Source organism: Cylas formicarius, unplaced genomic scaffold (assembly GCF_029955315.1).
Source record: "Cylas formicarius isolate icCylForm1 unplaced genomic scaffold, icCylForm1.1 PGA_scaffold_2__14_contigs__length_35257938, whole genome shotgun sequence".
In the NCBI taxonomy this organism is placed as follows: Eukaryota; Metazoa; Arthropoda; class Insecta; order Coleoptera; family Brentidae; genus Cylas; species Cylas formicarius.
Genome location: NW_026844319.1, coordinates 12332907 through 12344992, shown reverse-complemented (window position 1 = coordinate 12344992; position 12086 = coordinate 12332907). Strand labels below are relative to the sequence as shown.

The 12086-nt window shown below is 33.3% G+C and overlaps 1 protein-coding gene across 2 annotated transcripts in view; it reads right to left on the bottom strand.

The window, feature by feature from the left end:
* The window catches only part of LOC132697908 (hemicentin-1), a 732356-nt gene that overhangs the window by 200258 nt on the left and 520012 nt on the right, over positions 1-12086 (bottom strand). The gene's annotated exons all lie outside the window — the stretch shown is intronic.

The window sequence follows — 12086 nt, the reverse complement described above, 5'->3', positions numbered from 1 at the left end:
ACCAATTATCTGCGTACCACACTTAATACGACATGAGGTCCTTTATGACTACACCAGCAAACTAGGGACCTGAAAGTTTCCATTTTTTCCATTCAACGACCAGTGTCTCCGCTGTCTTTTAACTTATTACAAAGGAGAAAGTACACTCTTGCACAATTTTTTAGTAGAATTAAAATTAAAATGTTTCAGGCGAACATATTTTTTTACTGAATACCACTTGTTTAATATGTTTAATTTAGCATTTTATACGATTTCAGATTTAATAGCATATATTTGTTTCTAAAAATAACTACAGGAATAAAATTTATCCTTCAGATCTGACTTCATAATTATTTTTTTGAATAATTAGGCTTACCTTAAAAATATTAAAGTTTGAGATTTTTAAAAATTGTTGAGGCCTGACAGAGCTTTCACGCTTCATAACATTTCTATGAAAACCCCGATTGAAGCCTCAGAATTACATTTTAAAACGTAATATTGTCAACTCCATAACAGTTAGATTAGTAAGTAAATCGTGGTCAACACAATTCGATAATTTCTTTCTAGTGTGTATAGTCCAGCACGCGATAAATAAATCAAAAAAAAAAGCTGACTTACAAGCTTTTATCAATACAGGGAGGTATTTTTACTTTAGTAGTGTGGACAACTTAGAAATCCAGTTATTATTTGTTATGAGCAGACCGTGGGTGGTAATTGAGAACAGTAACGAACCAATAAAGAAAATGTCACTTAAATATGTGCTGTAACGGAATCGTTTTACGACTATATGAAGGTAAGATTTATATAATTTATCTTAATATCTCATGCTGTTTGTACGTATATAAATGAAAAAAAATGTTTTAGAAGATGTCACTCAACGTTTACTACAACATTCTTGAAACTCATATATAAATATGTCCGCTTACTTGCGTAAGACATTTCTACACAAAAACAGAATTAGGTTTAAAAATATTGACAAGCAGCCGTGTGTTAAAGAGGTTCAACTATTGGTGAAATCTGGGCAAAAATATGTAAATCATTTGCACCAATTTCGCTGTAGAAAACCGATAAGACTTGGTTAGTTGAGTAGAGGAGAAAAAAATATCCATTTTACACTGTGGCTCGAGGGAAGGTTGAAGCAAACAATTTGCTACTGTCAGTAAAAATATTAACACTACCAACAGAAATGACAAGTGAACTTTTTGAAAATAGGGTACAAAATTCTCTACTTCCAAATACTCCATCAGGCAGCATAATATAATTTTTATTTTGAAGATACTATTACAAAAAACAACTAAATATTTTTTTTTAAACCAAAACGTTTGATAATACTTATTTCGTATACAAGGTCATCAAAAAATCCGGTAACATACCCCTTAGATTACCACGTTATCACTTGTATATGAGTTCTATATAAACGATATGGGCCCAATTAAAACACATTGTTAGAAGCAATAATATTAACCTAAATATGTCCGCTCATGTAATTGATGTGATTTAAACTCAGTGTGAGTGCAGTTGGAGAGACCGTGTTAATCATGTATTTGAAGTAGAGATTATTTATAAAAAAAAACTTGGGACAACGTAAACCGATTAATTATATCCTTGGATGATAGTGCTATACTGTTGACTAATTTAATTTAATAGGTATGTATTTATAATTTATAGAGTTTCAATTATACAGTAGAATGAATTTATATATTTTGCACTTCAAACCACTTTGATTTATTGACCCAAAAATTCCTATGAGCAGATAAAAACGCTTATAGCATTCCTAATTTTTTGATACGACCAATGGCTTGTTCCAGAGTGTCTAAATAAATTAAACCAAAACTAACCAAATTTTGTAGCTTTGATTTTAAGTATCAATTTCGAAAGTATCGTTTTTTTTTGTTTCTGTTTATCACCAGTCAAAAATAATATCGCACCGTTCAAATATATTTTACAACAACTTCGATTAAATATGGGGAAATAAAAAAACAGAACTTTCAATGAAATTGTCTTAGAAGTCTAAAAATGCTCTGCTGTGATAGACTTATCAGATACCCTGTATGATAAGTAACTGTTTTCCTTGCACGGGCTGGTTTTGAAGTTTTTTACCATCTTGATCCGCATGATATAGATCAATATTATCTTAAATTGCACTTTACTTTTATAAGGAATGTGAATTAAAAAGTATGTTGCGGTCTATAGAAAATGTTCAAATATTTCTAATTTCGTATGCGTTTTTTCAATGCTTTACATTATTTTTGAAATCATAAATTCATAAAAATTGCGTATTTAGATTGGTAAATTCTAAATTTTGTAACCCAAAATTGGGTTTTCCATTTAGGATTTCGAAGTTGCTATCCGGCTTTCAGCGTCTCTATACTTTTTTTCGTTTGGTTTGTATATACCCATGGATTTGAATGGCAACCCAGAATGGAGTTTGCGTACTCCAAGCTAGAGTATGCTTTAGAGCTAAGCTAAAAAATAGACCAAGAAGTTTCATTTATATATGTAATTTAACGAAAACATTGCTTTAAAGTAACTCAGGATTGCATACAAGCCCACCAACAACAATACTTGGAAACACCTATCCAGAATGCTTACGGAGTGCGTTTTAGTACTGAACGACCTTAGAAAATCCACAAATTCTCCCACTACCACATATTCACACAAGAACGTTCGGCACAGGGTATCAATCGGCAACGCTGGAAAACAGACGTTAGAGGCTGGGGAGGGAGTATTCTGTGTTTCATCATAAGCCGACCGCATTTTAGATGATTCTATGGACTTTGTTAAATTCGAACTTTTTAGCAAATTATTATTTTTGAGCCACATGAGATACTCTTGTTCTGTATAGCTGGGATCGGTGTTCACTTCGACGTAATTTTCTGTTGGCACTCGTTGAACTCTCAACGTATGAAGATAATTAATATTGAAGTTAGAGACGTTTTTTGGATCAATTTCGGGAATCACTATGGAAGATGTAGCACCAATTCCGTCCAAAGACTTGCGGTATAATATCTTGCTCTCGTGATATTCGGAGTCTCCTCTTTTAAGTCCCTCGCCAAGATATTTGATCATGTGCTTCGGTTTCAACAATCCGCGTTTTCTAGCATCTATCAATTGTGGGGACGCTTTTCTGGCCAATTTTATTATCGAACTTTCTCTGCTTTTTTTTCTTGAATTATCCAAATGATGTTCTCTATATTTTTGCTTAATATCCGTGTCGCTTTTTGATCTATTCAACTCGACTTCATTGAATAATCGCCCCCAAGAATGGTGAATATCCGATTTGCTTTCCCATAATTTGGCGTGATGATATTTGTAAGGTTTTACTACTTTCACAGATTTGTCTCTGGCTGCTAACACACTTTTCTGTTTAAAAGAAAGCGTTGTTTGTTCGCCTTTTTCATCAAATCTTTTAGGAAGGTGAATATTCTGTCGGTTGCGAGTCCTATATTCTTCTAATAACTTCAGTGCCCCAGGCGAAAATCTGGAGTTTTGATGATACTTTGGGTCACTTGATGATGAAACGGGTTTCCGTCTGTAGTTTGATATTTCGTGGCTCTCTTTAATTCGACTATCACTTGAATTTTGGGGATACGCTGTCGTTATGGAAGGTATTGGGTTTACTCCTGAATCAACCAAAACATTATCTAGTCTTTTCTGAATTGCATTTAAATTGTCTTTCTTCTCGTTTGAGATGACGGAGTGTTCTTTAATAAGCCGCGAACAAAAATTTTTGTATTTGCTTCCGGCTTCTTCAGCTTCATCTGATTTTTGAGTCCCTACTATGTCGTTTTCTTTGTTAAAAATGTTAATGAGCTCTTGTCTAAAAAATGTCAGTAAAGTGTCTATTATTCTGCTTTTTGAAGCCTCATCAATTGTAGCCATAGTGTTTTTCAAGTTCTTTAGTCGTTCTTCGCTATTCTTGCAAGCCAATTCAAACCTTTTATCAGTTTGGATATTTTTGGCATTCGATATTTCATAAATAAATTTCTGAACGCTCTCGATTGCATCCATTGGCGTTCCTGCCGATTGATACTGTTGTTCTTTGTCTTCGAAAATGTTTTCCAACAAGCTTCTCAAAGGAGCAGTGTTTGGTGGAACGAGAGGTTTCTCGATTGAATTTTTATCAATTATGTGCCCGTTTATTAGCACGTTGTTCGGTGAAATGCTTCTCCGTCGCTCCCTTCTACTTTGGAGTGTGCCGTCACTTCCGTTGGAAATTTTTGAAACCATTTTTAGAGGTAATTTTTAAAAACCGCTTGTTTCAATTTGACATCTAAATGCAAAATATACTGCTAGAGCGTCGTCAATAATATTGGTTTCTATAGATATTTGAGACTACCAGTGGTGACAAAGTTCCCGAATCAGACAAGGAATTAGAACACGACGCGTCCTGAAAAACACTAACCAAGCACTGACACTATGGCAAAATAATTACCATGGATAATAGAAATCGGTTCTTTTAAATGACATTCAAAAGAGGTTGATGGGAGGAAGATCACATACCTATATCAGAATATCGAAAGAGCTTGTGCAAAAATTAGAGTGTGACTTCAGAGAAATCACTAATGCTGAACAACAAATATGCCCCTCAACAGATGGCAATGTTAAATATTATAAGCACCAGAGAGACGTTACAACTTGACAGACCAGAAATAGGTGAACTGCAACCAAGCAGCCATCAAAGACTTAGAAAACGACGTGAACATCTAGATTCTCCCAGCGGAAAACGCCACAATCGTCATGGATGTCCAGGAATACGCCCACAAAATCGAGGAGACAGTTGCTATGGGAAAATGCAGACTACTTTCTAGTGACCCTACTAGGAAGAAACTATCGATATGTTACTACAGAAATACAGATGCTATATTCCGCTTGCGCATCATGGTATACCACCACATCTTCATGAACTTCCAAAAAACCACAAATATAATGCACCACTCAGCAGCTTAAGTAGTCACCCGTGGGAAAAACTCCTTCATTTGTAAAGAACTCCTTGCATTTGTTAGATATTTTAAAAAATGTAAGATTATGTCTTTCAGACAAGTTTGTTAACTTTGACGTGCAAAGTTTATACACAAACGTGTGATCGATAAGTTTTGCGCAACAGACGATGGTTGAGCTTTACATGAGTTTTACATTTTCTACTGAGCGGTATATGTCAAATTACTTTTATAACTCGCGTTTAATAAGATGTGCCAGGGCTTATAATAATTGTGTTTTTCAAAACGGTAAAGATGCAGATATATTTAATTTGTTTAAAATAAACGTATTTAAACTTCTATAACTCTTATAAGTAAAAGTATAAGTCTATATTGTGCCATTCTATAAAATATAAATAAATAAATAAAACATTGAAATAATTTATTTTGCCTTTCTCTCCTGAATTAAGATATATAATTACCAACTTTTGGGCCCGGAGATTTTATAGACGCCTCTATTTATCGTTCTATTTCTTATGTGAATTTGGCAAAATTTTTGAAACTGCAATTTATTCACAATTGTTTTTTCTCGTAAAAAATGACATATATCCAGATCAACATGGTTTTCACAAAAAAACATTTAGTTGAAAAACTTGATTCCGTTCGTCCAGGACATTAATTTTTCCATGCATAATGGATTTGACACGTGCGCTGTGTACACCGATTTTTCAAAGGCTTTTGATAAAGTGCATCTTCCAATTCTGATGGTAAAACCTATTTCGACTATTGCAGAGTTATGTTACAGATAGAACTTAATTTGTTTTTGCCAATGCTAAAAAATCTAAAAGTTACCTCGGGTGTGTCCGAATCTCATTTGGGCTCTTTGCTCTTTAATATTTTTGTTTTAGATCTTGGCATTTGTTTTCACAATTCTATTCATGCTTCCTTTGCTGGTGATTTTAAAGTAAAAAATAGGCTCGTTCAAATTTAGATGCTTTGAATTTCATATAAATAACAGTTCAAAAAAGTTAACCAAGTAAAAGACTTAGGAATTGTTCTTGACCCTAAATTAAACTTTGAGGCTCATATCGTCAAACAATGTTCAATCATTTTGAGAACCACCGTCCCCAGCTTGGAACCCTGTTTACCTTAAAATTTTAAAACGAGATCGCTTCAAACTCGAAGAAACTACTATAACGTTGCTTTTCTTTAGAAAGTTGTAAATAATCTTGTGGATTCTTCTTTTTGTACAAATTATTTGAGCTTCAACACTAATCGGTATCAGGTGAGAAGGAGATTGATATTTTGATCAGTTAGGTCGAGTTGCTCTTCTAATGGTTCTTAAATAACATGTGCTCGGACTTATAATAATTGTCTTTTTCCAAACGGTATAGATACAGATATATTTCATTTAAGCTTTAATTTATTTAAAACACACGTATATAAACTTTTTTTAGCTCGTAGTAATAATTTATTTAAATCTAAACTTCTTTGCATTGCAAATATAAAAAATGTATTGCCTGTGAATTATAAATAAATAAATAAAAGAAAAAATGAACTAATTTATTTGGCTGTTTTCTCTTGACTTGGTTTATAGGATTATTGACTGTTGGACCGGCATATTAAACTAGTGAAATATTAAATAATTCAAAAACGCGAAGGGGGGAATAGGCATTAAACTAGATAAAATAAAATTAGTCTGCAATAATTTAAAATTTAAACGAACCCTGGGTTCTCTGGAAGTTGAAAAATTAACAGAAAATTTTCGCTAGGCAGAGGAGGACAGAACATGGCCGGGCGACGTTCGCTTGGGGAAGCGCTTTAATGTTTTCCTACGAAGGAAAACTTCGATATCTAAAGTGCACGTCGCGTCGCCTCTGCGTATTAGAAAAGTTGTCGTAAAACGTGTCCCGTCGTTTTATCATAGAGACGGAAACAACTCAATTTTCCCGTGCTCGTTCCCCTTTACTGTTATTGGGGATTGTTTCCATACGTATTACTAAAACAAAAAACCAGCGATATCATCTAAAGATTTAACCTAGATTTTTGATTTGAGAAACGGCGTAAAACAATGTCTTTTTAAATAAACAAACGGAAAATAAAGGATGGCGCGGGAAAATACGGGCAAGACCGGAAAGTACAGAAACTCGTAATTTATCGGTTAAACTTTTCCGCGTCGCCGGTTTTGTTTCCGGATGGATAAGAATATGTAAGGAGTTTATTGCCGCTCGACGATTTTCCACGAATTCGATGCAAATGCGTTTCGAACGTTTTGTTTCCGTTGCGAAACTTTTTAGCCGACTTGTTTTAAATGCAGGTTATTCGGGAGGTTAGCCAAACGATCGTTGTTCTGATAATTTGAAATTCATTTAAGTTTTGCTTGGCTCGATTTAGTTCAGTTTGTTAAGCCTAGCAGAGACCTCGAAGCACAATATGGAAACTTTTCCTAAACTATTTATTTAAAAATAATTTATAATTATAAAAACGCTACGATAATGATGCTATTGTGATTTGACCTCATGGTCAAGAATTCTTCCAAGGTTTTCTCAGCCATTTACACTACATACACCCTAACATATGTTTTACAATTGAATTAGAAACTCACAATAATCTTTCATTCTTAGATATTCTCATTAATAGAAAATCAGACCTACCATAGGGTCATTCTGTTAATGCATTTTTACAGCACCATCCGACCCAAATATAATCGGTTATCAACTCTCCTGTTTACAGCGAAGTGCACCCATCCCAACCCTAGTCAGTAAACCTAGAATGAAAATACCTCACATCTGCTCTTCCCTCTAATCATTTCCATATTACAGATATTGAGCGTTCCATCACAAAATACATTTCACCATACGTGATTCCTAAATGGATTTGTTTCATGTTTCATCCGTTCATTGTATAAAAAGAATACAATCATTTTTCACACATAGCAGGGAAAATACTAGAACTTAGGTACTTTAACTGACTTTCTCCAAACTAAATCAACATAAAATGAGCGTCCACTTCAGGCATAACTCAAAAACGTGATCAATAAGTGAAAATATACTTTGTTTCATATTTGACCCATTTTTAATGTAGGATTACGCAAGTAATTTTTGGTTAAGGTACTATATTTAGTTAGTATGCAAAGAATATATCATATTCCTGAATCCTATTGCAAGCTTGCACTAGGAAGTTTGGAGGCAAAATTTATAATATAATAATAATAATAATTATTATTATTATTGTATAATACACTTTATTGGCTAAAAGATATAATATGCAACGACAGAAACATTAATTCTGCCGAATTTCATTTTCAAAGGCTGCGCTACGTTGATGGCATTCTTTTTATTTGACGTCATGGTTAAGAATCCCTCTGAGATATTTTTCTTAGATATTCTTATTAATCGAAAATCGGAGTTAACTAGTCATTCTGTTTATAGAAAACCTACGCGGTACAGATTGATACTTTAAAGTAATGTTACATCACCATCCGGCCCAAAAATCATCTCTCCTCTTACAACTCTTCCGCTTACAGCGAAGTAAAGCTATCTCAACCGAGTTCAGATTAGAAATATTAAGCGTTTCAGCACCAAATATACTTCACCACAACCTTCCAAAGATAATGAGTTCGAAAGCAATCCCACACTTGCCATTGTTGTTCTTTGTTATATTCAAAACATTACTAACCACATATCAAAAGTTTTTAAGAAATATGTTAAAACAAAATTTACGTATTTGGTATATAATAGTATATAATTCAAATATCTAATTTTTGACATTATAAAAATATCTCAAAATATCAAAATGACAGCAGCATTTCTAGAGGGGCCATGTGATACCTTACGTCTATTCGCATATCAATTTTAAAAGCATTTAATTAGTTTGTTTTTGCAAGCCAGTCAAATGAATGCTTCCAAATGTTTTACTACTTTTCTGTTACATAACCGTAGCTTAAATTAAAACTATGAATAGCTTCAACATTTTATCAACTATTTTATGAAACGTTGGAAAGTAGAACCTTGTGCATTTTGACAATAAACTCGTTCCTATCATTGTGCAAAGTTTCTGGGAGAATTATACTGCAACAATGTTGAAGTCTGTCTTTCAGGTCTTCAACTGAATTTGATTTGGTAGCATAAATTTATACGTTTTAGATATCCCTAAAAAAGTTCAGGGGTGTTAGGTCTGGCGACCGAGCTGGCCATTCAATGGGGCGTCGTCTTCCAATTCACCTGTTAGAAAAAGTATCATTTAACCATTCCATTTAAACATTCGGAAGCTTACAATAATTATTATTATTTGTATTAAATTAAATTTTAATTAAAAATGCATTTATGTAATTTTATTGTCTTGCAAAACTGATTTAATAGTTTCAAAATTAGTATACGAATAGAACATGAAAGACTTCTAAAAAGAGGTATCACATGACTTCCTTTTCTATATAAAAAAATACTGCTGTCATTTTGATATTTTGAGATATTTTTTTATGTCAACAATTAGATATTTTAATTTTATACGTGCGTGCCAAATTTCACTGTGATATATACAAGGGTACAAAAATTAAAAGGGGGGTGCCATCATTTACGTGGAGACTGCATAAGCAGGTTGTAGCGTAGAATGCTTTCAGTTAAGCTCTGAAGAAAACAGGATGACTAGCGAAACGTCAGCAAGTTTCACTTATCAACAACCGATATAGAAGGAATTTAGAAGATTTCAAATAACTTTGAAATCAGTACAACATAAAATGTAGAATGGAAACTTTACAGTTGTCGGGGCAGGAATTTGTCCGAGTTACTTGTTGTCCTTTTTTTTAATGGAACACCATTTTTTTAAATACATTTTAACAATACATAAATGACATAATAAAAAAAAACGGAAATTTTATTTTGATCTAGGTACTACCAGTATTTAAATTGGAAATAAGGCGTGCCAGATTGGATGGTGTTCCAACCCATTTTGCTTGACAAGCGTGTTAATATTTCAATGCGGCATTTCACGAACAGTGGATTGGTGGAAGGGAATCAATAGAATGGCCTGCAAGATCTCAGATATTACTCCGCCCGATTTTTTCTTCGTAAAATCAAACGTGAATAAAGAAAAACCATCAAATTTAGATCGGTTAAATATTCGAAATTAGGTCAAATTAACTAAAACTTCCTGAGTAATGTTTAGCAAGGGTTTTCAAATCGATCAGCATATTGTTAAGAAGGTAATGATGAGCATATTCAACATCTGATCAAATAATTTCTTTGACATGTATTGTTTTCTCTCTATTGTTTACTTACTGTGCATTTCGTAATGGGGCTTTTTGGATATTTTGAGTTAAATAAATTAGAAAATTCTTCTTGAGTTCTCCCTTTGTTTCCACATCCTATAAAAATTTAAATTCTCAGGGATTCATTTAGGTGCGCCCTATTCACTTTCATTCTAAGTAATTAAGTGTACTTATCAACAATCAATCTTCTTAGTCGCAGTAGAACGAACAGTCCAGCACTAATTTTTCCTTGCAATTCATCGATACGTTTTGACCAATTGACCAAATTATCAAGGTTCAATTTTAAGGCGTCATTGTCAAATTTGCTAATTGTTCAAGTGTCACCGTATCCATAATCACAATTATAAAATATTTTTCCCAAAGGTTTATACGGCATTTAAATGGATCATTGGAAGTATTAATTTCATTGATATATATGACTAGCAGCAGTAAACGGAAATGAATAAAATTTTAAGAACATAGCATTCAAAACCTTCTAAGTATATTTATTAAGCAATAACGTTCGCAGTACTAATAAGATAAGTACTAAAATGGCCACATTCACATCAAGGAAAAGATGTTCCAATATTTCTCAATAACTCTCAATAGTCAATACACAAACATAAAGTGTATACTTTAAAACTGTAATTCCCCGAAAAGTTCATTCTCTTTATTTAAAAAAAAATGAAATCCATCCTAAATAAGATTTTAATGGAGAGTAACCAGGATGACAGCAGAAAACTTTTAGGGGTCACTTTAAAAAATATTGATTTTGCCTAAGAAAACCGTGAGAGTAAAGCAATTTTGGAAAGCGATGAAGCTGTTTGCGGGAGGTCTGTCATCGTCTACACGAAAATAAAACAAACAGACTAACAATCGTCCATATTGCAAGTGAAGTGAAATTTTGAAGAGAAGGTTTACTAATCTGCTTTTAAGTCGTGTCACGTGGAAATGATAAAATATCTGTAAACGACTGATTCAGTAGTAGTGTGGATAACGATGCACAGCGAAGACTACAACTTCGTGTTGAAGAAAGCAAGACCACAATATTGAATATGAAGATAATTTAGTAGGATACATTACATTATAGCAGATTTACACGAACATCATGGGCGCAAGTGAAAGGATTTCTAGCAAGACACAGCAAGACACTCAAAACGAAATACCCTAAGTTACTGTTTCATCAAGCCATTCATAAACTAAATATTTTTTGCTTTTTCCATTTTACGAGTATCCGCCCAGGATACCATTTTCAGTAGAGATACGAAGAGATTGTCGAACTTTCATTGTCTTTATGTTTTTGTTTACACAACGTTTAGGGGAGATGCATCACTACCCCTTATCAAGTAAAACTTATGTTTGAATTGATAGTAAGAATTATGCAGACAGCACCTAGGGAGCTCTATCAATGTCCTTAACTGCACCCTTCACGTAGTCTAGTATATAATCCTTGTAGCATTAGCAAGCAACGTCGTGTAAAAAAAAATAAAAGCAAAATCTAGCACTTTCAAGCAAACCATTTTCTATATATTATTTAAAAGCCATAAATTGACTCAAAATCGTGCGGCACTACCTGTACGTGATATAAAGATTGAATTTGTAATGAAATCAACGACAAATAATGAAAGTAGGTTAAGTGTATGTTGGGTCACTCTGTAGTTCATTTGTGTGTCTAATGGCGCTTTATGAGTCTACACCTTCCGGAAATAAACTTTAAATTTTTACAATGGTATGGTAAATGATAAAATTCTTGTTCCAGTCTATTTACAAATAAGTTTATTACTAACTTTTTTAGGTCTCTTAAAGCTATTTAGTTTTATTGCATTTGGGATGAACTACCGGAAAATTTGCCGAGTCTATTGGAAAGTTGAAATATTTCAAATGAGGTCGCTATATACTGGGGCGTTAAGAACAAACGGTGATCGTAAAGACTCCTAAGATTT